Genomic DNA, 25,561 nt, shown 5'->3' with positions numbered 1-25,561 from the left:
ATCAGTCTGGAAAGAGAAGCCTGAATTAGATTTCAAGGAAAGTTTAAGGGATTCTTCATAATTGAGTAAGTTAATTCAAAACATTCACACTCCAATAGTTTCATCCACTCCTATGGCCGGATTGAGAAGACTGAGGAAAAATTAGTAAGAGACACCTGTATAAAATTCACACACATAGTTCACTCTTCTTTCCTGGATGATCTAGGATCTGCAGTGGTAAAGAAATCTGGTGGTGAAGTAAAATGGTGTCTCAAATTAATGACTGGGGAATCAAAAAATTAACAGAGGCCTCATTTACAAAGGTAAAATCAATTAAAATTCCAAAAGCCACATTAATACACTCAAAGCCTGAAATGAAAAAAACAAGTTCAATTACGTGCCTGAAGCACCATAAGCATAGAATATCTTTATGCACATCTAAAGCTTACTGGCAGGTACATGCTATAATAGGATCAGTTAAAGGGGATATGGGAATGAGGCAAAGTGATGATATTAAGTATTACTGAAGAAGGGAGGACTGGGAGGACTCTCCAGAATAAAAGCCAGCTTATGTAATTCAACAACAACAACAAAAATGGTTGAGTACCTACAGTGGGCACGTCTGTGTTAGACACTAAATAATTCAGGGACAAAAATGATTACTTCAACCTACACTATTGCGTGATTTTTTTATTATCTGCCCCTAAAGCTTGTTGAAATGAAGTAGGGTGCAACTAACTTAGTAAGGGACTGTGAATATACCTAGAAGAGCTGAAAATAGCCCATGCACTGTAGAAGTACGTAGTCCTGGAGACGATATAATACATGACTGCTAACATTTATCAGAATTTGAAGCCTACCCCAGGCAAAAGCAGCATGTGACTTCTCAACAAAGTACATTTGGTAAACAGATTAGTTCTAATTCAGGGAGATAGAAAGTGACTGAGTGGATCACTTGATAGGTCGATTAACCACCCTATAAAGTTAAACAGCATTTCAGTAGGAAGTGAAATAAAGAGATCTCCAGATAGAGAAACCAGCAAGAACTGCCAGGTAGAGCGGTGTATACATACCGCTGGAACATTTTTCCCAGACCAAAAAATACATTTGATTCCATTTATAAACGCTACAGGACAACTATTTCTACTATGACAAATTCTTTAAAAATACTTTGACATAATTTATTTCATCTTCTTTATAATCACATAAGGTTGGTAGAACAAGGGATTTTAATCTCATTTTACCTATGAAAAAATTAAAATTTACACCAATGAATTAAAAAATGGCACAGCCTAATCGAAAAGTTTTCCGTCTTCAAATCTAATACATTCTGCTGTTTTACAAACCAGCAACATAGGAAAATAAAACAAAAAAGCAGGCCATAAGCGTAACTAGAACCACATTATGTAATATCTTTTGGGTTCTTCTAAAGAGATTAGAATTTAGTGTATGGATATTCAATAATCATTATTTTATTATTATTTTAATATTTTGAACAGAGACTATCAACTTCAGATCTTTGCAAATCTGCTTTTGGAAAGATAATGTGGGTCAGTCATTGTTTTTATATATTGTTTTGTTGGTTCACACGTTAATCTCTAGAGGACTCTCAAGACACTCTCTACTCTTATCCCTCCTTCACCTGCCTCACAGAAGAAAGCCCTGACATATGTTGTGGTGGGCAACTAGAAAAACTCCAATGACCCTGTGTTCGTTGATCGGGGTACCCTAGCCCCCTTGACTGTGGGGTGGAGTTGTTGACTCACTGTTAGCAATTAGAATGTCAATGAAGGGATAGAATGCCACTTATGATTATGTTCAATAAGGCTGGCTTCTGGCCGGGCACAATGGCTCACACTTGTAATCCCAGTGCTTTGGGAGGCTGAGGCGGGAGGATCACCTGAGGTCTGGAGTTCGAGACCAGCCTGACCAACATGGAGAAACCCCATCTCTACTACAAAAACAAAATTAGCCAGGCATGGTGGTGCATGCCTATAATCCCAGCTGCTCAGGAGGCTGAGGCAGGAGAATCACTTGAACTCGGGAGGTGGAGGTTGCAGTGAGCCAAGATCACGCCATTGCACTCCAGCCTGGACAACAAGAGCAAAACTCCATCCCCCATCTCACCAAAAAAAAGACTAGCTTCCATCCTAGGCAGTTCTTCTCAGTGTCTCAGATATCCTTCTCTGGAAAAGGCCAGTTGCCATGTCGTGTGGGAGTCCTGTGGAGAGGCCCATATGGTTAGGGATCAAAGCCTGCACACAGCCTTGTAAGTGAGCTTGGAAGTGGATGCTCTCCTCTAGGTCAGAACTTTAAATTAGACCACAGTCTTGCTTGACACCTTGATTGAAACCTCACGAGAGATTGAACCAGAGGCACTCAATTAATTTATGAACAGAGTACTGACCCACATTAAATGTCAGATAATAAATGCTTGTTGTTTGAAGCTGATATGTTGGAGAGCAATTTAACACCGTCCCTCTAGTGCTGAACTCATGATAGAGTTCTCATGAGATACGGTTGTTTAAAAGTGTGTTGCATCTCTCCCATTCTCTCTTCCTCCTGCTCCAGCCATGTGAAGTGCTGGCTCCCCCTTTGCCTTCTGCCATGATTGTAAGTTTCCTGAGACCTCCTCAGAAGCCAAGCAGATGCCAGAATCAGGCTTCCTATATAGTCTGTGGAACAAGTCAAATCAACCTCTTTTCTTTATAAATTACCCAGTCTCAGGTGTTTCTTTATAGCGGTGAGAGAACAGACCAATATATGTATGTATTTGTGTGCTTATATGTATGTATATGTACACACACGTATGCACACATATATGTATATGTATACACATACACACACCCTTGAACTCTAACTAGAGAGTGAATGTATTGTATCACTTAAGGATATATGGGTTTTCTTTAAAAATACACAGAAGCTACCCTCCCAGTGAGCTCTCTATAGGCATTTATCACCCAAGAAGCAGGGTGCCAACAATTTCTAACAATGTGGAATTAGAGTCAAACAATGATATATGTCACCCAATAGGTCACACATCACATTGCACAACACATCCAAAGTGGAAGTTCTTTGTGCTGGAAGCTCACAGTTGGCAGCTTCTTCCATGCTCTGCTCTCAGGGCCTCTTCCCACCAGCACACTGCCCTGCTTGTTCATTCCTGTTCCTACTGTTTCTTCTTCCGTGCTGCAGCTAATTCCACTCAAGTGCCACGTGACCTTTGGTTTTTCTACACTTGGGAGCATGCAAGTAGCAGCAGTGACTACTGAAGAACAAACATGCTAGCCTGGTTGGAAAGGGCAGAAACTTGGCCAAATCCCAAGTCTGGTTTTTACCAGCTAAAAGACTTGTCTAGGCTCTTAACTTGTTCTCTACTTTTTACTACATGAGTAATCTTGAACACATCTCTTGACCTCTAAGAGGTTCTAAATTCATGATGTTATCAAAAGATTAATGAAGAACATCAAGCCAAGAGTGGTGGCACATGTTGTGGTCCCATATACTCAGGAAGCTGAGGCACGATGATCATTTGAACCCAGGAGTTCACATCAATCCTGGGCAACATAGCAAGACCCATCTCTAAATAAATAAATAAGTAAAAAATCTATGGAAAACACTGATCTCTGTGAATGTTCATTTGTATTGTTGTTGCAGTTTTATTATTTGTATATGTCAATACATATATACTAACATATACCTCTAGGGTTATTGAGGGAATTAAATGAGATAGCCTATGCAATGCAACTACTATAAGGCAGACATCCTGTGGAAGCTCAATAAACATTATTTTAGCTTCCTTCCCTTCCTTTTCCTTTTCTTCAGAAGTCTTCCAAAAGGTAGAAAGTTATGTCAATAACAGAAAGAATAAAAGATAAAATATATCCAAAAAGATCATGACCAGCCCCTCAAGTCATTCCAGAAAGCTGCTGGCTACTATAGCTGCCCTAAGACAGTCTTCAGATTCTTCAGAGGGGTTGTAACTGTGCCCTGTGCTTCCTGCCAGTTTCTGAAAGTTCCTGATTTTCTCCACATTCAAGGACAGAATATCTGACTTTTCTTTACAATAAGAAGAACAACAACAAAAAAAGAATACTAGTAGGAAACAGAATTTATTCCAGAGACCTTCAAAGCCCAGTCTTACTTGGAACAAAGTATGCTGTGATTATACATTTATTCAATAAATCTCATTGTGGCAAAGACTGGTAGCTGTTCACCAAAAATTAGAGTTTTTATTTAATGGGATAGAAGTATTGCTGGGACATGGCTGCTCAGTCAAGAACTGCAATCCTCAGCCCCTGCTGCATGATCAAACAAACTTGTAATTGAGTTCTGGTCAATAGTAGGAGCAATTTATATTACTTCCTGGCTTGGCCCCACTCAACATCCTCCTGGAGGAATCTCAATTCTTCCACTTTCCCATCTGCCTGCCAGCTGGATGTTAACAACTACCTCAATCTTAAAAACCAGACTTTTAAGATGAGAGCTCCTCCACTGGTTTGGGTCTCTGAATAAATGCATTGAACAAGCTACCATCACCACCATCACCAGTCAACATGTGTATGAGGAAGAGACAAATTTCTATTTTTTAGAACATTGAGATTCTTTGTTGTTCTGTCTGTTATAGTCCCTAGGATCAAAAAACTACCTATCAGATACTGTGCTTATTACCTGGGTGACAAAATAATATGTACACAAAACCCCAATGACACACTGTTTACCTACATAACAGACCTGCACCTACGCCCCTGAAACTAAAAAAAAAAAAAAGTTAAAGAAAAAAAAACAACAAAAAAGTAAATACATCTATTGAGTATAATGTGTCAAGAACTTCTGAGCACTGATTATAAAATGATGGACAAAATAAGAATGGCTCTTGCCTTCCTGGAGTCTCAACATAGAAGGATAAATCAATAATTTGAAAAGTAATACAACACTACTGCATTTAGTACTGTATTTAAAGGGATTTGAGAATCTTGGATGATACAGAGTCTGGTTCAAGCAGTGCTTCTAATCAGGAAAGCAGCAGTGTCAGATTTCTAGGGGAACAGCAGATTCAGAGCAAGCCTCAGGCCATCAGGGTTTATGACCTATGCGCAGAATATTTACCGCCTGGCCTCAAATGAGCCTGAACCCGAGCAATAACCCCTGGCCACTCCTGATCCTGTCTGACCGCAGGATTCATTACCTAACACAGGTGTGAATAAGCAACATATTTCTTTGGTATAATTCAGTAACAGGACCACGACTTAAGTCTGTACTGTAAGTATTAATAACATCCCTTAATCTTTGCTGAAAATGCTGAGAAAGAGGCGTTTTCTTTCCTGTGAGGCTTTTCAACTGCAGGATGTAGACTGAGGTCAGTTTATGGCCATCCTTCTACTGCAACAAGCCAGCTTGCCCAAGAACAAAGCCAATGCATATAGAAAATCAGGGCTGAAAGGTAGAGAGCTATGCCAAAATGCATTTTTCAGGTATACGAGCTATGTTTCCCCCAACTTTTAAAACAACTTGAGCCATTTCTGTCACATGAAACCTAAAGAATACTGGGGAATACTTTCTTATCTATCAATTGTGTTCATTCACTAATTCTTACAATACAATTCATTTTCCTGAAATATATCAGAGTTTCAACATAACAAAGTAGAAAGAATGAGAGCATTTTAACATTGTCATTTAATTGGCATGTAATCATGTACAAGTTACCTAATGTGGTAGAAGCCAAGAATCCATTATTGAGTGAGTGGATATAAATATAACGGTATCTAGGGTTGTTGAGATGAAAGAAATGAGATTGCTGGATTCAAGTTTAGACATATGGTGGAACGAGTTTACACTATAACATAAATGCCCCTCTTACATATTGCTTAGAAATAACAAATAAAATGCCCCTCTTACATATTGCTTAGAAATAATAAATAAAATAAATTCTTTAAAAAAAAATACGTAAGTGAGCACAAAATCCAAAAGGGAAAGAATGAAGACCCAGGTGCTAGAAACTGGCATTCTATGGCGATTGTTAAAAAGTCAAGAAACAAGAGATGCCAGCGAGGCTGCAGAGAAATAGGAATGCTTTTACACTGTTGTGGGAATGTAAATTAGTTCAACCATTGTGGAAGACAGTGTGGCCACTCCTCAAGGATCTAGCACCAGATCTAATACGATTTGACCCAGCAATCCCATTACTGGGTATAGACCCAAAGGAATATAAATTATTCTACTATAAAGACACATGCACAAGTATGTTTGTTGCAGCACTATTTACAATAGCAAAGATATGGAACAAACCCAAATGCCCATCAATGATAGACTGGATAAAGAAAATGTGGTACATATATACTATGAAATACTATGCAGTCATAAAAAGGAATGAGATCATGTCCTTTGCAGGGACATGGATGAAGCTGGAAGCCATTATCCTCAGCAAACTAACACAGGAACAGAAAACCAACACCTCATGTTCTCACTCATAAGTGGGAGTTGAACAATGAGAACACATGGACACAGAGAGGGAAACAGCACACACCAGGGCCTATTGCAGGGTTGGGGATGAAAGATGGGAGAGCATCAGGACAAATACCTAATGCATACAGGGCTTAAAACCCAGATGACAGGTTGGTAGGTGCAGCAAACCACCATAACACACGTATACCTATGTACCAAACCTGCACATCCTGGACATGTATCCCAGAACTTAAAGTAAAATTTTAAACAAAGAAAAGAAAAGAAAAGCTGGCATTTTAAGTTGATCTTGAAATGTTGGGCTGAGAAATACACATGAAACGGGAGTCCCAGGGCTGGATGCAGGGGTGCTAACTCCAAAGAAGAACGGAGGACTTGCTATTTGACTATGGTATTGGGAGACTTTTAAATGAGTTCCCTCCATAAATGGAGTTTCTTAGGCCTCCATAAAGGCCTAAGAAAACAAATGCCTAACTGAAGGACGGAACAGAGCAAGTGAAGGCCAAGGAAAGAGGGAGTGAAGTTTCTCTCTAGCCAGGCCTCTAGGTGGGGAGAAATATAAGTCCATTCATCAGAAGTTATTAAAAACCCAAACCTGCATGAAGCGCTGGTATAGAATTCAAATTAGTTGATCTGAATTGCTCTGTATTCTCTAAACACATATATTAACAAATTAACTTCCCTCAGATTTGGAATGCCCCTAGAACACCCAGGTAAAGGAAACTCCAAATTTTTCTGAGGCAACATTTTCAAAATCCAAACTTATCTCTTCAGCACCCACAATAAAAATATCCCCTATGAGAACATTTACTCTGATATTAATATTTGGACACCAGCTTTATTTTAATATAGGAAGTACAAATACTAATTAAATGAATTCAGAAAGCATTAATATGGTGAAAAATGACCTTTATAAATTATAAAATGAATAATTCACCAGAAAGATACAATAATCCTGGACCTATACATATTTAAAAATACAGACTTTAAAAGTAAAAGCAAAAATGGCAGAGAACTGATTAAGTAAAGACTACTCAATGAAAGGTTTTAATACGTCACTGTAAGAAAATTATAAATCAATCACAAAAATATACTAAAGGTATAGAACAAAAATTGACAAATGTTTCTTGTAAAAGACCAAAAAGTAAAAATTTTAAGATTTATAGGCCACATACAGTCTCTACAATATTCTCTCTTTCTCTATTTTAGTTCCTTATTAGCTGGGCGTGGCAGCACACGCCTGTAATCCCAGCTTCTCAGGAGGCTGAGACAAAAGACTCGCTTGAACCCAGGAGGCGGAGGTTGCAGGGAGCCGAGATTATGCCACCGAACTCTAGCCTGGAAGACAGAGCGAGACAAAAGAGGGAGGGAGAGAGGGAAGGGAAAGGAAAGGAAAGGAAAAGAGAGAGATCAAGAAACAGAGAGAAAGAAATGGTAGTCAAAGACAGCCCTGAAGGGCAGCAGAGGAGACTTAGAACATACTAGAGAGAAGGAAAACACACAACGGGGTGACAAGTAAGAAAACAGTGCCTAAGGTGAAAGGAAGGAAGGGACCATGAAGGAGAGTGAAGGAAGTTTACAATGTAAGACACTACTCTGGTGGACAATTCTTTTATTTATTTATTTTTTTTAGTGGTGGATGTTTTTATTTTTTTATTATTATTTTTTTAATTTATTTTTTATTATTATCATACTTTAAGTTCTAGGGTACATGTGCATAACGTGCAGGTTTGATACATATGTATACTTGTGCCATGTTGCTGTGCTGCACCCATCAACTCGTCAGCACCCATCAACTTGTCATTTACATCAGGTATAACTCCCAATGCAATCCCTCCCCCCTCCCCCCTCCCCATGATAGGCCCCGGTGTGTGATGTTCCCCTTCCCGAGTCCAAGTGATCTCATTGTTCAGTTCCCACCTATAAGTGAGAACATGCGGTGTTTGGTTTTCTGTTCTTGTGATAGTTTGCTAAGAATGATGGTTTCCAGCTCAACCCAAATGTCCATCAGTGACAGACTGGATTAAGAAAATGTGGCACATATACACCATGGAATACTATGCAGCCATAAAAAAGGATGAGTTTGTGTCCTTTGTAGGGACATGGATGCAGCTGGAGACAATTCTTGCTTTGAAGATTTTAGCCAGGTTTACCAAAGATTTGTTGGATCTGCATTGTACAATTTGATTTTTACTAAAGCTAAATTCTGCTTTCTCTTTCTTCCCATCGTAGGGGTTGATTCTTAATTCACATCCTGCACCCTAAACTTTGCCTTTTCCAGGGAATTATAAATGGCTGGTATTGGTAGTAGACCAAGTAAAGCAGAAGCTTACTGAGCTAGATTATGCACCCTATGTGTGGCAATGAGGACCTTATGCTGGTGATACGTGGAACACAGAAAGCCCCCGGCACAAGGGAGCTGTCCAACTGCTAAAACATGCACAGGTGGTGCATTCATAAGGCATACTGCTGAAAGGGAATTCATTAGAAGGTGCGGTAAACGTACCAAGCATTTGAAGTACACAGAGAAAAGAGTAGCTTTAAAGATAATGCTGTCAAATAGTATTGCTAAGCATCACTGAGAGATTACAAAAGTATAATGAAGAGCTTAGTGCAAGTGTCATGGTATTCAAAGCCAGGTGTTAAAGTTAGAGGGCTCCATTGATTGCATACAAGAAATCTCTCACATTCTCTGAGAGAATATGGAGGACAATGAGGACAAACACCAAGACCCAACAGCCAAACTGAAGCAATGACCTTGAAAGATAATTACCCAAAAGGAATATTGCATTCTGGGAAGCAGGAAGGTCACAGAGTAGGGTCAGCTTCAAGGATATAAAGAATGTAGAAGTCATGGCCCCTTCGATTCTCACATTAACAACAGTCTGGCCCCTGAGGAAATCAGATGGATTCTGAATGAAGTCTGTAGACCAGGGCATGAACAACCAAGTAATAAGCCTGGTTGTAACCAGCATGCTAAATGTGCTTTTGTTGTTGCTAGACTAGATTAATACAATCTCAGGTATATGCTATAGAGACATTGTTTTGGCAAATGTGTTCTTTTATATTTCAGTCAAAAGAGAGGAAAAGACATAGTCTGTATTCATATGGAATGGGTAAAAATACACTTTAACAATATTACCCCAGATCTATGTTCACCATCTTGTCCTCTGTTACAAAATAGTTTAAAGAGAGATAGACCACCTACAGGGCACACAATATTATTTTAATCTATTGTATGAGGGCATCGTGCTCATTGGACAAAGTGAGCAAAAGGTGGCTTACATGCTGGCAGTCTTGGTGAAACTCATGTGAACCAGAGGATGAGGTATGAACCCGGGCAGTTTTAGGGGTTTGCCACATCCATAAAACTGTTAGGGTCTCAGTGGGGCAGAATTATGTGAAACACTTATAGCATTAAGTGGGCCCAAAGCAGAAAAGAGTTTGCAGCAACGTCCAGGCATTAATGTAACCAGCAATGACAATTAGGCTGTATAATTTAGCTGACCCTTGTATTACAGATGCGAAAAGATGCTATGTGAAGTATACGGCTTGCTCAAAAAGGAGAACTACAATTCAGTGCCCTGAACTGGGAACAAGATCAAGTCAACTGCGGGAAAGAATGTGATGACTTAGGAAACAAATCCTGGTGAGCTAATGGGCTATGGTAGAGACAGAATGTCTAAGCATGAGACAAGTGACCATGTGTCTGACACTGCACCATGAACTGTTTCCTTTCAGACCCACCAAGTCATAAGGCCAAGAGCACAGTGACAATGCATCATGCTTTCAAAGCAGTACCTACAGAATTTAGCCTGAGCCAGACCAGAATGCACAAGCAAGATGCACGAGCAGATGTTTCATATGTCCATGGCTCCTACCTGTATTGGACAAACACTCTTGTTTTGTCAGATATCTTCTATGATCATACGTATGGGAGATCTTGGATAAATATCTTACCTAGAAGTAAAAGCCTAAGCTAAGCTTACAGGTGGCTTGGTTCAGTGTGTTGTGTGTGTGCGTGTGTGTGCACACGTGCAAGGTGAAAATGGAGAGCAGCCTCATTTAGAGATGGTCTTAAGGATAATGACAAAAATCCTCTTGGTGAACAGAGCTTCAGACAGTGCACATGGTCATCCAATTTGTGTTGAAAGAGAAGTTCCCCAATATTAAAATAAATAAGGAGTTATGAGCAGTAGTGGATGGTCTTCCCAACTTTCCAGGGGCTTCAAGAGAAGATTGTAATATTAATAACAAAGAAATTTGGATGGATGTATAGAAATGGCAATAAGTTGTAAAGTTCTCAGCATTCACTAGAGAGTATTTACCGTAGTAGAGACACTAGATAACCAAGTAAACAAAAAGGCCCAGCAAGCCAGCTAATATCAGCTAGTTGACCTCTGTCCTTGGTTAGCCCAGTGCTGACTCAGGAATGAAATGTCTACAGTGCCACAGGTGGACCTTATGCATGGGCCCAATAGCAAACACTCACCAGGTTTGATCCACTCCTGTTACCAGATATAAAATCTTGCAGCAACAGAAACAAATGCGAAGCTTCAATGGGAGACAATTTCTGTAAGGGACTCTGAAGCTACTTGGTGATCATCAGACTGTATTGAGCCCCTGTTTCCTAAAAGAGCCAGTAGTTTTTTGTCACAGAAATAGACATGTTTGCTTTTACTACCACAGGGCCTTAGGCAGCATCATTACTCAATGGGTTTTGGAGCATTTGACCATGTAAATCCAAGGGATCCACTTTACAGAAAAAGAGTTGAGGGAGTCGGTCTATGACCATGGGATCCTCTGGTTGTACCAAACTTCACCACATAGAAGCTTTTAGCCTGATCGAATGTTGAACTGGCCTGGTGAAGCAGAGCTGAAAACAATAATTCAGAGTCAATACTTTGAGATCACTGCATGCCATCCTCCAAGACCCACTATATGCTTTGAATCAATCTGTATGGCATTGTTCTGCCAATTGGAAGAATATATGTCCTGGTAATTTAGGGGTAGACACAGCACTTACAGCAACCCACAGAGAAAACTGGTGCTTCCTATCCCTACAACTATAAGCTCTGCAGGGTTAGAGTCTCTGGTCCCCAGATGTACATGTGGAAGTACATTTGAGCAGACAAGAGATAGACCATGGTAGATATGGAGATGTGCTGCCTTAATCCTTTCGAAAGAGGAACCTGCTGCCCATCTGCAGGGAGTGCTGCTCAGAGATGGCCACTAATAGCTTCCCAGCATTTAACATAACGTCTGCCCTTTTGTCACACACACACACGTGTTCATTTTTCCACTGTAGCCTATGCAATCTGTACTTGATTGAATATTGATTTATAATATGTTTACTTCAAAATACAGTTATACATTTATCAATATGACTAAATATTCTACAATATCATATTTGCAGCTATATTAAATTCTAAAATCCAAATACCATAGTATATTTATCTGGTTTTGATGTTTTCTCAATTTTTATTTATTGATGTATTTATTTTGAGAGGAAGTCTCACTCTGTCACCAGGCTGGAGTGTAGTGGCGTGATCTCGGCTCACTGCAACCTCTACCTCCCAGGTTCAAGCAATTCCCCTGCCTCAGCCTCCCGAGTAGCTGGGACTACAGGCGCGCACCACCACACCCAGCTAATTTTTTGTATTTTAGTAGAGATGGTGTTTCACCATGTTCCCAGGATGGTCTCTTATCTCCTGACCTTGTAATCCGCCTGCCTCGGCCTCCAAAGTGCTGAGATTACAGGCATGACCCACCGCGCCCAGCCAATGTTTATTTTAATTGTACTTTTCTTCTCTGTGTAGAGCAGGTTATGAAGTTCCCCTACAGACAGTGGCATGCAGGGATTCTCAGGATACACTTGGAGAGGACTCATATTGACTAAAAACTTTACCATAATTAAAGTTGTAGGGTATTGTTAAAAATGTAGGGATAATACATTGAAGACAGAGTAAACTCATTATATCTGTTTATTAATCCTACTCAAAACATTCTTGACTTATGAATTTAAATACCACCTGCTATTCTTGAATCTGTCTTCTTTAGCCCTGAGAGAGTCTAGCCCCAGGTAAGATGGGCCAGAGCAGATGGGGCCTTTCTAAAACCAATCTCTGATGGCCCATTTCCCCATCTTAATTATTGGTTATAGGAGCAACTGCACAGCATGAAAAAATAAAATAAAACTTACATAATTGTGTTTCTAATTTATGCTTGCAATAAATTATGATTGGGCTTAATTGCTTATGCCAATCACCAAGTTATGATAGGAGGAGAATGACAATGTATTTCTAAAATAAGACATTATTGAGATTGTCAGTGTACTAAGCAGATCAACTATGAGAAAATGCAGAATGACAGTTTGCATATTATCAAGCACTAGCTGGCAGGACTTTGTCAAAACACAGAAACTGGCCAGGCACGGTGGCTCATGCCTGTAATCCCAGGACTTTGGGAGGCTGATCATGAGGTCAGGAGATGGAGACCATCCTGGCTAACACGGTGAAACCCTGTCTCTATTAAAAATACAAAAAAAATCAGCCGGGCATGGTGGCGGGCACCTGTAGTCCCAGTTACTCAGGAGGCTGAGGCAGGAGAATGGCTTGAACTCAGGAGGTGGAGCTTGCAGTGAGCCTAGATCATGCCACTGCACTCCAGCCTGGGCAACAGAGTGAGATTCTGTCTCAAAACAAAACAAAAACGAACAAAAAAAAACTCCACACATAATCTATGGTTTTTCGTATTGGGGTTTCTATTTGTGTTCCCTATTGTTTCTCTGACCCAAAACACAAAAACATGTCATTTTAAAAGCCTTGATCGTGACATTGCTGAAAGCAGAGGAGAAGATTCTCTGAGAGGCCTCAAGGAACACAAACGTTCTTCTCTCACTAGGTCAAGCCTCCTCTGATAAGTCAATACAGAGTAGTGGGGAAAACATGCTTCTGTTAAAAACTGATCCACTCTCAACTTGCTCATCAGAAATTTAGACACCAGATATTTGTCCTTTAGGGACAACCTCTGAAGGCAATGTGATGATTACATGTACTACCAAGGAAGATGGAGAAGGTGGATATTATGGACAAATTTTACAGTAAACTGCTAACCTTAGTCTGGTTAGGCTACTATAACAAAATACCATAGACTGGGTGGCTTAGGAATAACAGAGATTTATTTCTCCTAGCTCTGGGGGCTGGAAAGTCCAAGATCAAGGTGGTGGCAGATTCTTTGTCTGATGAGGACCTGCTTTTTAGTTGACAGAGGGCATCTGTGTCCTCACATGGTAGTGGGGGCAAGGCAGATCTCTCAGCCCTCTTTTATTAAGGCACCAATCACACCATGTATGATCCCTGTCATGATTTAATCACCCCCAAATGCCCCACCTTCTAATAGCTTCTCCTTAGGGGACAAGATTTTAATATATTAATTTAGGCAAATACAAACATTTAGACTATAGCACTGCTAAATATACTGTGGTCCAAAATGAAATTAATGCAAATTTTATATAAGCTCATTAATAGTCATATAGCTTTGGATAAATTACTTAATCTTTTAAATCTTTAGCTTCCTCACATATATGGGAAAATGAATGCCTATCTCTCAGACTATCTATAAAGATGACATAATTTATATAAAGTACTTACCAATGTATATAACATTTTTGATTTTAGATTTATATAAAGTTTTAAATTTATAAGTTCTTTCATGTATCTGGAACTAGTGGAAGTACTTTCAAAAATAATTCCTAATTTAATCCTCACAGCAACTTTGTAAGGACATGATTGTACTAATTATACAGATAAGAAAATGAAGAGTAAAGAAATCTTGAGACTTGGCCAACATTGCATAATTGGTAAGGAAGTAAAAACTAGGGCTTAGTGCTCTGAATCACATTCAGAAATTGCCCCTATACTCAGACTGGAGTAGCCAACAGCACACCCAGGAGAATGGCTTCCTCAACTCTTCTGTAAAATCTAAAGAACAGCATTATAAATGTCAGCAGCACTGGCTCACTTCCATTCTGTTGCTTTTTAAGTGAAACTTTTAAAAGAAATGTTTAAAATAAAAATTGAACCCAGTCCACAGGATGAACTATATTCTGCTTAACATATATCAGCAAACTTTTGGTTTACTGATACATCGAACAAATGCGTATTAAGCAACTTCCACGTAACATAGAAGCATATACAAGAATAACCTAAAAGTAGACCTGACACTATTTAGCAATTTCTCCTCACTGTAACAGTGGCTATATCCTTAGTGTGCTGAAGGCAGAATCTGTATAATTCCAATACTAATATATTTATTTACATTGCACAGTAGTCAAACTTAGCATTAAATAAAGTGCTAGTTTTTGAGATGCATTTTCCCAATCTTTAACTTTTGAAAAATGAAGGTATTGTGCCTTAACTATCCAGAATTTAGAAACAGTCTACCAAGGTCTTTAATTATTTTGTCCCTAATAGCTATTTTGTAAATCTATAAAAATGACAGAAATTCAACAAGTGTGGCTCACTTTGAATGCAAAAGCATTGCAACGACCTCTGTGAAATGCTATGTAGCTGTAGTGGGAGGAGTTTAATTTCCCTCCCTGAGTTTTCAATGGAAAAAATCACTTTCCTGGCTGACTACTGCCTGGAATGCTCACCCCATAACTAATACACCTTTTCATTTTGTTGATTTCCTATCTGCTGCCTTCAAATATTTTTCCTCCTCCCACCTCATCTTCTACCTTCCAGCCTTCCCATCTTGTCCAGCCCAACTGTGGCAGATGGAATATAAAGTAATAGAGAATCACAAATTGAATTTTTTCTTGGATCTGCTTTTCAATCAGCTCATGTCTACTCCATGGGAGTTAAATTGAAAACTTATGAGAATGAAATTGCATGTCCTTGGTTTTTTCTTTTATTTATTTCTTTTTGCAGCTAATGCACATTTTCTTACAAAAAATCAAAGATATGTAAATGAGTAAATAAGGATAATTTCTAAATTATATACTGAGTATGTGTTTATATGGAAAGATATCGATCAAGTTATTTATTGTAGAGGTGCATTTTCATGGATAATATGGAAGAAAATGTGCACTGAAAATATGAGAAAAGGGACAAAATATATGTGTGTATGTATACAGGTACATATATCTTTTTCAGTCATTCAAAATATGAGAGTTCTTATATGGTAGCCAGCTGAGTGTTGGGATGAATAGCCAGTGCCTGCCCTCAAGGAACTCACTCATAGAAAGAGAGATAAACCTGCAAATGAACGATTACAATGTGAATGATGTTTTAAGAGTCATTTCAGAGTACCTGAAAATACATCTGGGCACTGCATGAGATTCCTCTTCTTTGCCCAAGTCTCCCGTTTTCTAGCATCAGTTTGTGTTAGACCAGTTTCCGTGACTAGTCTGAACTCAAACAGCTCATCAGTGGAAAATCTCACTTTCTGCAATTCTAAAATGAAAGGGTCAGAATAACAATCCTCTTTCAAGAGAGATAATTTGCAAGATGCTTCAGGGGAAGTTGTTAAAATAAAATTTTAAGAAGAATCAGATAATTACTTAAAACAGATGAGGAACATGACAAATTAGCATAGGATGGGAACAATATTTTATCAGCCTTCTGTTTATAACAGCCTCAACAAGTAATAATAAAACAGCGACATTTATTGTTTATCTTAGAATTTTTGTTTTGGGATTTTTGTCTTCACTGAACAAGCCAAGTAACCAATAAATAAACAAAACTACATGCACAGAGACACACACACACACACACACACACTTTTTATCACACAAGTTGTCCTTAGGCATGAGAAACCTTTAACATAACACAATTTCCTTAATGTCATGTTGAATAAAGGTCTTGGTGTGTTGAGAAAGGGTAGTGTAGGGGAAAGTTTGAAACAGCCACTTTGGAAAAAAGAAAGATCATTAAGGCATGCATTGGGGTGTGTGTCGTGGGTGCATGCCGGCAGCTTACACAGACTGATATTTACAGGGTTGTTCCATAAGAGAAACTCTTTACTGGATTGAAACTAATCCCTTAATCTCTTCCATTTGTACATCAATTTACAGTTCTGGAAGCACTTTTCCAACCATTATCACATTTAATCTTCAGAAATGCCAGGAAAGAACACAGGACAGGGATTAATCTGCCCCTTTTAATATACAAAGGAGAGGACGTGATTTAGACAAGGTCACAAAGACAGAAGGAGCAAAGCTGGCTGGGGCCTTTGGTTTTTCTTTTTCTTTTTAGTCATGGCCCCTCTTATTACTTTTTTTAAGCCTGGAGATAATATTAATTTGGGCCATGGGAAGAAAGAAGTGAACAAATGATAGTCTTACGTTTTGTGCCAATCTGTTACTCCAGGTAAAAATGGACTCCTCCTAAGACTCTGCCTGCTGTCCTATGCTCAGTCAGAGGACTCTCAAACTGTGTGTTTCCTCTCTGCAGCAAGGTAAGGGGCTTATGCCTCCATGCAATCAGCTGTCAAAATGCACACCGTTCATTTCAGGTGACATTTTTTTTTATAGCAAGGCTTTGCATTGCCTTACACACTAGCCAAAACATGTTTTCTCATCACAACCCTGTAACAAGGAATTTGAGGACAAGCACTTTGTATCATGGCTCTCAACTAATGAAACAAATTAAAATGTAATTAACAAAACAAATGTAATTCCTCAGTGTGAGATTTCAAAGTGGCTTCTCTCCATGGTAACTACTTGAGTTCCAATGGAAAACTTCAATACCAGGGAGGAGTTCCTCACTCGGGTCTTGCCCATGCCGTCCCTATCCCCCCAACCCTCTCAACTGGAATAAGCACTCATTATTCAAATACAATTATTTGAATCCCTGCTACTTGCCAGCTAGGGACTAGGGGACTGAGGGGTCTATAGACAAGGAAGAGATCATCTATGGAAGACAGTGACAAGGACTACGATAGAGGTATGCACAGGAGGTTCTGAGAAAACCAGGCAGGAACCCCTAAACCAGGGTGGGTTAAGGGAGCTCTTCAGGAAGGGTGCCAGAGAGAAAGTGGCAACCGTACATCTGATATCAACAAGTGGTTGAAATTCACCAGATAGACACGGAGGAAAATGAATATCCCACAGATGAAATAGCACTTGGAAAATCACGATAGAAGGAATGCGTTCACCCAACTGCAAGCATTTTATTACGGAATTGGGGAAGGAATGCAGCACAAGTGAGAGGAGCCGGGCATGGAAGGTAGACACCACAACACAGAGGACCTTTTATGCAGAAGTGAGAGGCTTAGTTTGTATCCTGTGGTCGCTGGCAACCCATTGAGGGCATTTATACAGGCAGGCACATAAAAGATAAAGTCTAAATTTCAAAAAAAAAAAAAAAATCACTGACAATTATGAAAGTTTGTTGGAAGAGACTGTCACTGAAGGCAAAGAAATTAGAAGATTTTTGAAGCAATCCAGGAGAAAAGAACTGACCAAGACAGCGAAAGTGAAGATTTGGGGGAAAAAATAGAATTTTTCGAGGTTGAATTTGATACCTAATTACAATATTAGGTGAAGGGTTTTGAGACAGAGGCATCCAGGGCAACAGAGTGGTAGATTTTCACCTTGGACAGAACCCAAGTGTACTGATTCCCAGCTCAGCACTCATTCCCCTCCAAAACAGAGAGGGTTGCACGGAAATGTCAGGACCCACCTGTCCCTGTCCTTTGACCTCTGCCCTGCACTGTTGAGTTCTCATAGTGACCACATTAGGCCACAAATGTAGCCTTTCGCACTGGATACTCCGCACTTGCTAACAACCTTCCCACACATACCTCTGGGCCCCAGGCAGCATCCTGATCCTTCACTCCATCTCATATTTCTCATCTCATCCTGCCCTTTCGGACCTGGTTGGTTGTTCCTGTTCTCTCTCCCTTCTGACTCCACCTCTCCCAATGACCTTGGGTGGAATAACTCATCCCTGCTAACCTGCTGTGAGTCACCTTAGATGAGATTCCCAGCCTGGCTGGCACTCAAGATTCTAGTGTGCCTAGTCCAAGCCTGCCACCCAGTTTCCAAGTCTTGATTAAGTGACTGATTGGAGCTCTGCTCAGGTTTAATGTTCCAAATGGCCTTGTGTTTGTCATGTCATCCCTACACACTAAGGTGTAGCCATTTCTCTTTGATGCCACATAAATCAGAGGGAATACTTTAGGACCTGATCTCAGCTGCCCCTGGCATACCCTGCAATCCACTGCTGCACTGGCCATGTTCATGGCCCCAGTGTTCACAAGATGTGAAGCTGTACCTAGTAGATGAGATACCAGAAAGGTGGGGTAACTATGTCTGAATTGATGTTTGTCTCATTAAATCCTGAAGTGCAATGTAGTTCATTCAACATGCAACAGATATTTACTTTGTAAAACGGTTTAAGGAATTGGAGGTTTGGAATGGAGCAAAAGTACTTTCTTTTGTCATGAAGATAATATTTTAGTAGAGTGTAGATGAATATGAAATAATTTAAAAGTTTCGTTAGTGTTAAGTTATATGAGAAAAACAAAACATGATAAAGAGATTTTATTAGTCAGTTCTCACACTGCTCTAAAGAAATACCTGAGACCAGGTAATTGATAAACAAAAGAGGTTTAATTGACTCATAGTTCTACAGGCCATAGAGGAAGTATAGTGTCTTCTGCTTAGGGGGAGCCTCAGGGAATTTAAAATCACGGTGAAAGGTGAAGGGGGAACAGGCACCTTACATGGTGGGAAAAGGAGTAAGAGAGAGGGCAGGGAGGTGCTACACACTTTTTTTTTTTAAGAAGGAGTCTCACTCTGTTATCAGGCTGCAGTGCAGTGGCCTCGACTCACTGCAACCTCCAACTCCCTGGTTCAAGGGATTCTCTTGCCTCAACCTCCCGAGTAGCTGGGATTACAGGCACGTGCCACTACACCTAGATAATTTTTGTATTTTCAGTAGAGAAGGGGTTTCACCATCTTGGCCAGGAGGGTCTCGACCTCCTGACCTCATGATCGGCCCACCTCAGCCTCCCAAAGTGCTGGGATTACAGGCATGAGCCATCGCGCCCGGCTAGTGCTACAAACTTTCAAGCAACCAGATCTCACCAGAACTCACTCATCATCACAATGACAGTATCAAGGGGGATGGTGTTAAACCATTCATGAGAAACCACCCCCATGATTCAATCACCTCCCACCAGGCTCCACCTCCAACATGGAGAATTACAACTGACCACGACATTTGGGTGGGGACACAGATCCAAACCATACCAGAAACAGAGGGTGATGGGGGATAATTTTAAGAACGTGCTTAGGGAAGGCCTCTCTGAGCAGGGAGCATTTGAGCTAAGAATGTAAGCAGGAGTCAGTCCTGCTTTCCAACAAGGTCTGTAGGAAAAGAATTTTAGTCCGAGAAAACAGCTGGTTCAGATACTCCAAGGAGGGAAGAAGCTCAGCTAAATGCAAGCATCCCACAATAAATTTGTCTTGGACATTCACATAGATGCTGGCTTTTGTTTCCAAAATTCTGTTTCCAAAAAACTGAAATTAAGAAGCAAAGCTGAATTTAGGAAGCAAAACATTATCGTTTCTTAATTTCCCAGTAAATGTTTTCTTTTTGATTATTTAGATGAAGAGTCTGGCACACTAGAAAGAAAAAAGGGTTTGATGGTAGACGGAATTAACTTTAAGTATCAACTCCATCTCTCTTTATTTCTGTTAACTTAGGTGAAGTATTTAAAATTTTTCAACCTCAGTTCCCTCACCTGTGTAATAATAATGAAAAGCTCTACTTTAGATATTGGGCATTAGATTCAAATGAAATCAAACATTTATAAACACTTAGTAAATTTCCTGAGACATAATATGCACTTAATAAATATAATTTCTTTCCTTATTCAAGAGATTTAAAAGTATTACAGATAGAAGCATTACAAATTAAAGCTATTACTAATTTCATAACCTTCCTGTTTTCATTCGATAAAAATGATTTTCATTAGTGTAATGACATATAAGTGGAAATTTGAATAGCACACTATTTACAGGTTCTATCAAATTTATTTAAATGTAAAAATTAAAAATAATCTCAATATATGAGTAATCAGAATTAATATTGTCAACAAACAGAGAAGAAAAAACATCAAGGGTAGTCTAAGGTAAATTGGCCAAGGTACCTTTGTATTTATTTAAAGAAATAATAAAAGGAGTTACTATTTTTTGAATGATTCCTATCTGCTTTGAGTTCTTATGGTATACCTCTAATTCTTAAAACAACCCTGAATGTCAGATGTTTTTATAAAGACTTCAGGCACTGCAGATGACAGAATCCCAACTCTAACTCACAAAAGAGACAGTTTTGTTCCCCTATCTGGGAAGTTCAAAGTTGGGACCAGAACCAGGCATGGCTGCATTCAGAAGTTCAAATGAGGTTTTGCTTTTGCTTTTACTTTCAATCTGCCTGCTCTACAGCCTTTTGGGTTGATGTTTTCATTAGGCAAGCTATTTCAAGAAAACAAAACATCATGCCTGGAGTCCCAAGATTTTTGTAATTCATGATCCAAATTAAAGACATTTCTCTTTCCCAGTGACCACAGAACAATCCCAGGAAGGGTACTCATTAGACCTGCTTAAAAGCAAGTGACTTTCCCTTAACACTTTCTCATGATCAAGGTGATGAAGTAAAATGCCCAACCTGTAGTAGTGGGAAGGATGGTGTTTAAAGATGGTAGGGAAACAGTGCCATGTTTGACAGACCAATAAGGACCAAATGGAGATGGCAAGAGGGTTGTAAAAGGGAGGATGTTAAATGGATATATTATATACTCTATACTAAATTGCATTCTTAATTTGCATATGAGAAAACTGAGCCTTGGTCATGTAAAACAACAAACAAATGTAACCTTGTGCAACTCGCATAGCTAATTGGTGTCAGAGCAAAGATTCAAAGTAACAACTTATTCTAAAGCCTGAGATCTTTCTAGGATGCCACCTGCATTTCTAACCCTCCATTAATGAATGCAATGGCACCTTCAGTGAATACCTCAACATGCAGACCTAGATGATTGTGTTACATTTGCAAATTCCAATTGTGAGGAACTTTTAATGCATTGTGTTTCTTCTCTGGCCAATTTTTGGTGTAGGTACACTAGGTTTTTTTAACATGTAGCTTACTTGTTCTATTTTATATTTTTTCAAATGCAATCAACTAAACAATAAAATTATCAGAAAAAAAAGCAGTTTGTTGGAAAGAATCCAGGCCAGGCACAACTGAATTTAAATAAATTTTGGATTTTGAACTGTGTTTATTTTCCAGTTAAATCCACAAGGCCACATGGAATGTCAGAGGAAAAGGAGCCAGTGTGATGGTTTCCAAACTGTGCTTCCAGGCCCATGGGCCTCCAGGGTTCCTCAGGGGTCCAAGCAGCAGCCAAAAGGAGGTGCAGAGCTAGCATGGCTCAGGAATCCCTCCTCAATTCCACTCAGATTTATTTGCATCATTTTATGTGAGATGTACATTACTTTAATTAAAAAAAAATGCAGCCTCACTCAAGGGTGTAATAGCAGGACGTGGTTATTGGTTGCCATCCTTAGCACACGTGGTAGGGTTGCTGTTTTGGCAAGTTACCTGATATAGCCAGACTCAGTCCTCCCCTTTATTTCAGAATACTCCACTCAAGTGAGCACAAGTATTTCTGATATTTACTACTCACACAGGTATAGGCAAAGCAAGAGGAGTCCTGGAAAGGCAGCCCACCAACAAGAGGGCTCTCTGATGTCTGAGCAGGGAGAGAGCCTGGTCTTGGGGACTGATATATGAGACAGTACTCAACTAATGAGAGTTTTCAATAATGCTAGGGCACATGTATTTTGAGAGTTTTGAGGTGTATTTTGAAAGGAGCTGGGAGAGTAACTTTGCATACCACTCATGGGGCATCTGATGGATTCTGCCCTGGAAGATGTTTACAGTGTGGCCAGCTGTCTTCTAGCTGAGATGGACATACTGCTTCCAGCTCCTCTTCATCACATTACCCAATCCTTCAACTCAATTTTTCCATTCATGAAATGATTGAAAAATGTTTATGTTGTGGCTATGTGATTATTAGAAATATGCCCTCCTTCTGGTACTTACAGTACAAGCAAAATGTTAGCTACTGATACTTTTATTGTTAATAATACTAATAAGCATTTCTTAATATAATACTACGTGAAATCTAAGCACTTTACATCTATTGTCTAAAGATCCCTCCTAATAACTCAGGGGTAGGTATTATTATTATCCTTCATCTTGAAGTGAGAAAACTGAAGACTGTAAAGTTCAAGGTAAACTGTAAAGACTGAAAATATTTGAACAAAAGTTGTGTTTGAATCTGGGACGCAAAGCCTTTCCCTAATGTATAGACAACACTGCCTCTGTTAATAATAATGGTAATTTTATATATGTTTATGTGTGTATATATACATTATATATATTTAAATAAATAAAATATATAAAATACTAAAAAATATATATATATGTATAACAATTATTAATATTCATGCAGACAGCTGGCCGGAATTCAGTAGGCATCTCACTCCTCTCTCCTGGCAAAAACAAACAAGAGGAGGAAGAGGAGGACAAGGATCTATATTTGACACCTCCAGCTAAACAGGTGATTACGGGTCCCCACAACTTTTGTGACTTTTATTTTCCTGTTGCCCTCATATTTTTCCAACAGGTGCCAGAAATTCAATTGCTATCTGTGGTTGTCCTGGTTAATATGAGTTACTATTACAGCAATCTTCACATTCCTGGAGACTCTTTCCTGCCCAGACTGGAAGGTTAGATGTACACTGCTTCCATTTAATGTTTACTACCCTCACTATCCCTAAAAAGAAATTCACAGGCTTACTTGTTTGACTGTAGATCCCTTAAAAAAAAAAAAAAAAAAAAAAAGAATAAAGTGTCTGTTCTGAGACCCTTCTCAGGCATCCTCTTCTCTGTGCAGCCAGCCTTCCCTCGCCTCTGCTGGCAGAGTCAACCACATCTCTCAGCCACTCTTCTTTGAACTGATCAAAGGAATATTTGTTGAGCCTTGAGCACACACATCCAGACTTGTCCCTCTACCTCCCCACCTGGAGGGTGTAAGATCACAAGTGATCAGGACTCTGGAAGAAGGAACCTGAGATTTTCAGAAAACAGCACAGAATGAGTAGACAGACAGATGATGAACTTGTTACCTGAGGTCTCTGGGCTCAACGAATGGACTTTGGGCTCATCCACCAGCAGCACCGGCTCCACTGTCACTAATCAACCCAGAACAGAGGACTGATGACTTTTTTAGCCAATTGATTATTTTTCTCTAAGAAATTTCGTGCCTTCTGCTTTTGATCAGAGAGAGAGGTCTTTGCATGACATGCTCTCTCTCATATGTATCTACATTGAGGAAACCCCCCACAGCTTTGAAATGATGATTTCTGACTTATTCTTTGAAGTTTAGTGCTCATCATGCTTTTCTTGTTATTTTTCTCACATTTGTATTCTCTGCACTTGGACACTTGCCACACTAAAGGGTGTTACTCATCACTTTCTTCTCTCCTCGGTGTCACGTGAGTGCATCTATTCACTCGGCACTCATTTGTTTGGCAGTGACTGTAAGCCAGATCTGAAGTCACACACCAGCTTGTAAATTGAATAAATATCTCTAATAGTATGCGTTCACAATAGGGTAGGGGTGAGGAGATGGGGAGAGAATCACAACCGCATAATGATAACGTAGGATTGCAAATGTACTGAGAGAGAGAGATGTGTGGGGAATCAGGGAATCATAGGAGCCCAGGGGAGGTGCTCTCTACCCAGCCCAAAGCCACAGGGAGTGTCAGGTGGCTCCTCCAGAAAAGGAGACTCCTGTTCTTCTTTTTATCAGTTCTTCCTTTCATCATACATTAAAGTGGTTAGAGCTGGGTGCAAATGTTTTAAAAAAAAAATACCAGCTGCCAACTGAGAAAAAACAACTAGGTTTTTATAGGTTTTTATAAAAACGAAGATTTGACATCCATGATCTCTGAGGAATCTCAATTGACCCGATGCTTGCTTCTCTTACCTTTTTGAGTATTGCTCAAGGCACCTGAAGGCCTAGACACCTTTTCCTCTTGGGTGTGAAGTTCACCTCCCCATGAAGGCAGCTCAATACAACATTGGCAACAGAAATTTCAATGGAATGAAAAAGAGATGTGAAGCAGCACGCCTTTAGGATCTTCCAGGTTTCAAGGCATTCATCACCTCTGTGATCTCCAGACTAGGTGGTTCCCAGAGAAGGGAATCCCCTGCCCCTTGCAAGGATGTCTCTTTGTGTATTTTGCTTACATCTCCAAGACAATAAGAAATGGTTTCGTAGGCACAAGAGACACAAAGCACAGAGCTCTGGTACATCCAGGCTGCAGTTTAAGAGCAAAGACTTTGGGATCAAAAAAGGAGAAGTTCACTGTCTGGCCCTGACAATTACTGTGTAAACTTGGCTGAGTTATTTCAACCTCTCTTGTCTTTCATTTCCTCACTTGTAAAATGGATATTGTCTGAAACAAGTCAGACAAAAAAGACAAACACCACGTGCCCTCACCCATAAGGTGTACATATTGACATATACAGTGCCATGATGGAGAATGGAGAGTCAGAAAGGTGAGAGGGTGTGAGGAAGGTGGATGATGAAAAATTACTTAATAGTGCAATGTGCATTTTTCAGGCGATGGATACCCTAAAAACCCTAATTTAACCACCATGCATGTGACAAAATTGCACTTATATTCCATAAATTTATAAACATCAAAAATTCAAGGCCAAGTGCAGTGGCTCATGTCTGTAATCCCAGCACTTTGGGAGACCAAAGTGGGTAGATCACGAGGTCAGGAGTTTGAGAGCAGCCTGGCCAACATGGTGAAACCTCATCTCTACTAAAAATATAAAAATGAGCTGGGTGTGGTGGTGTGCGCATGTAATCCCAGCTACTCAGGAGGCTGAGGCAGGAGAATCGCTTGAATCAGAGAGATGGAGGTTGCAGTGAGCCAAGACTGCACCACTGCACTCTGGCCTGGGTGACAGAGAGAGACTTCATCTTAAATAAATAATAAATAAATAAATAAATAAAAGAATGGATA

At 39.7% G+C, this 25,561-nt stretch overlaps 1 long non-coding RNA gene across 3 annotated transcripts in view; it reads right to left on the bottom strand.

The window, feature by feature from the left end:
• The window catches only part of LOC103887164, a 100,011-nt gene extending 74,700 nt beyond the window's left edge, over positions 1-25,311 (bottom strand). For all 3 annotated transcript variants that reach the window (XR_002524039.2, XR_002524038.2, XR_002524040.2), the window contains exon 1: positions 23,648-25,311. This is a non-coding gene — a long non-coding RNA (uncharacterized LOC103887164). The remainder of the gene's footprint in view (positions 1-23,647) is intronic.
• Positions 25,312-25,561: the final 250 nt, after the last annotated feature.

The sequence above is a fragment of the Papio anubis genome, chromosome 8 (genome assembly GCF_008728515.1).
Source record: "Papio anubis isolate 15944 chromosome 8, Panubis1.0, whole genome shotgun sequence".
NCBI lineage: Eukaryota > Metazoa > Chordata > Mammalia > Primates > Cercopithecidae > Papio > Papio anubis.
The sequence above is the reverse complement of the archived record's forward strand: the minus strand, read 5'-3'. Positions and strand labels throughout refer to the sequence as shown.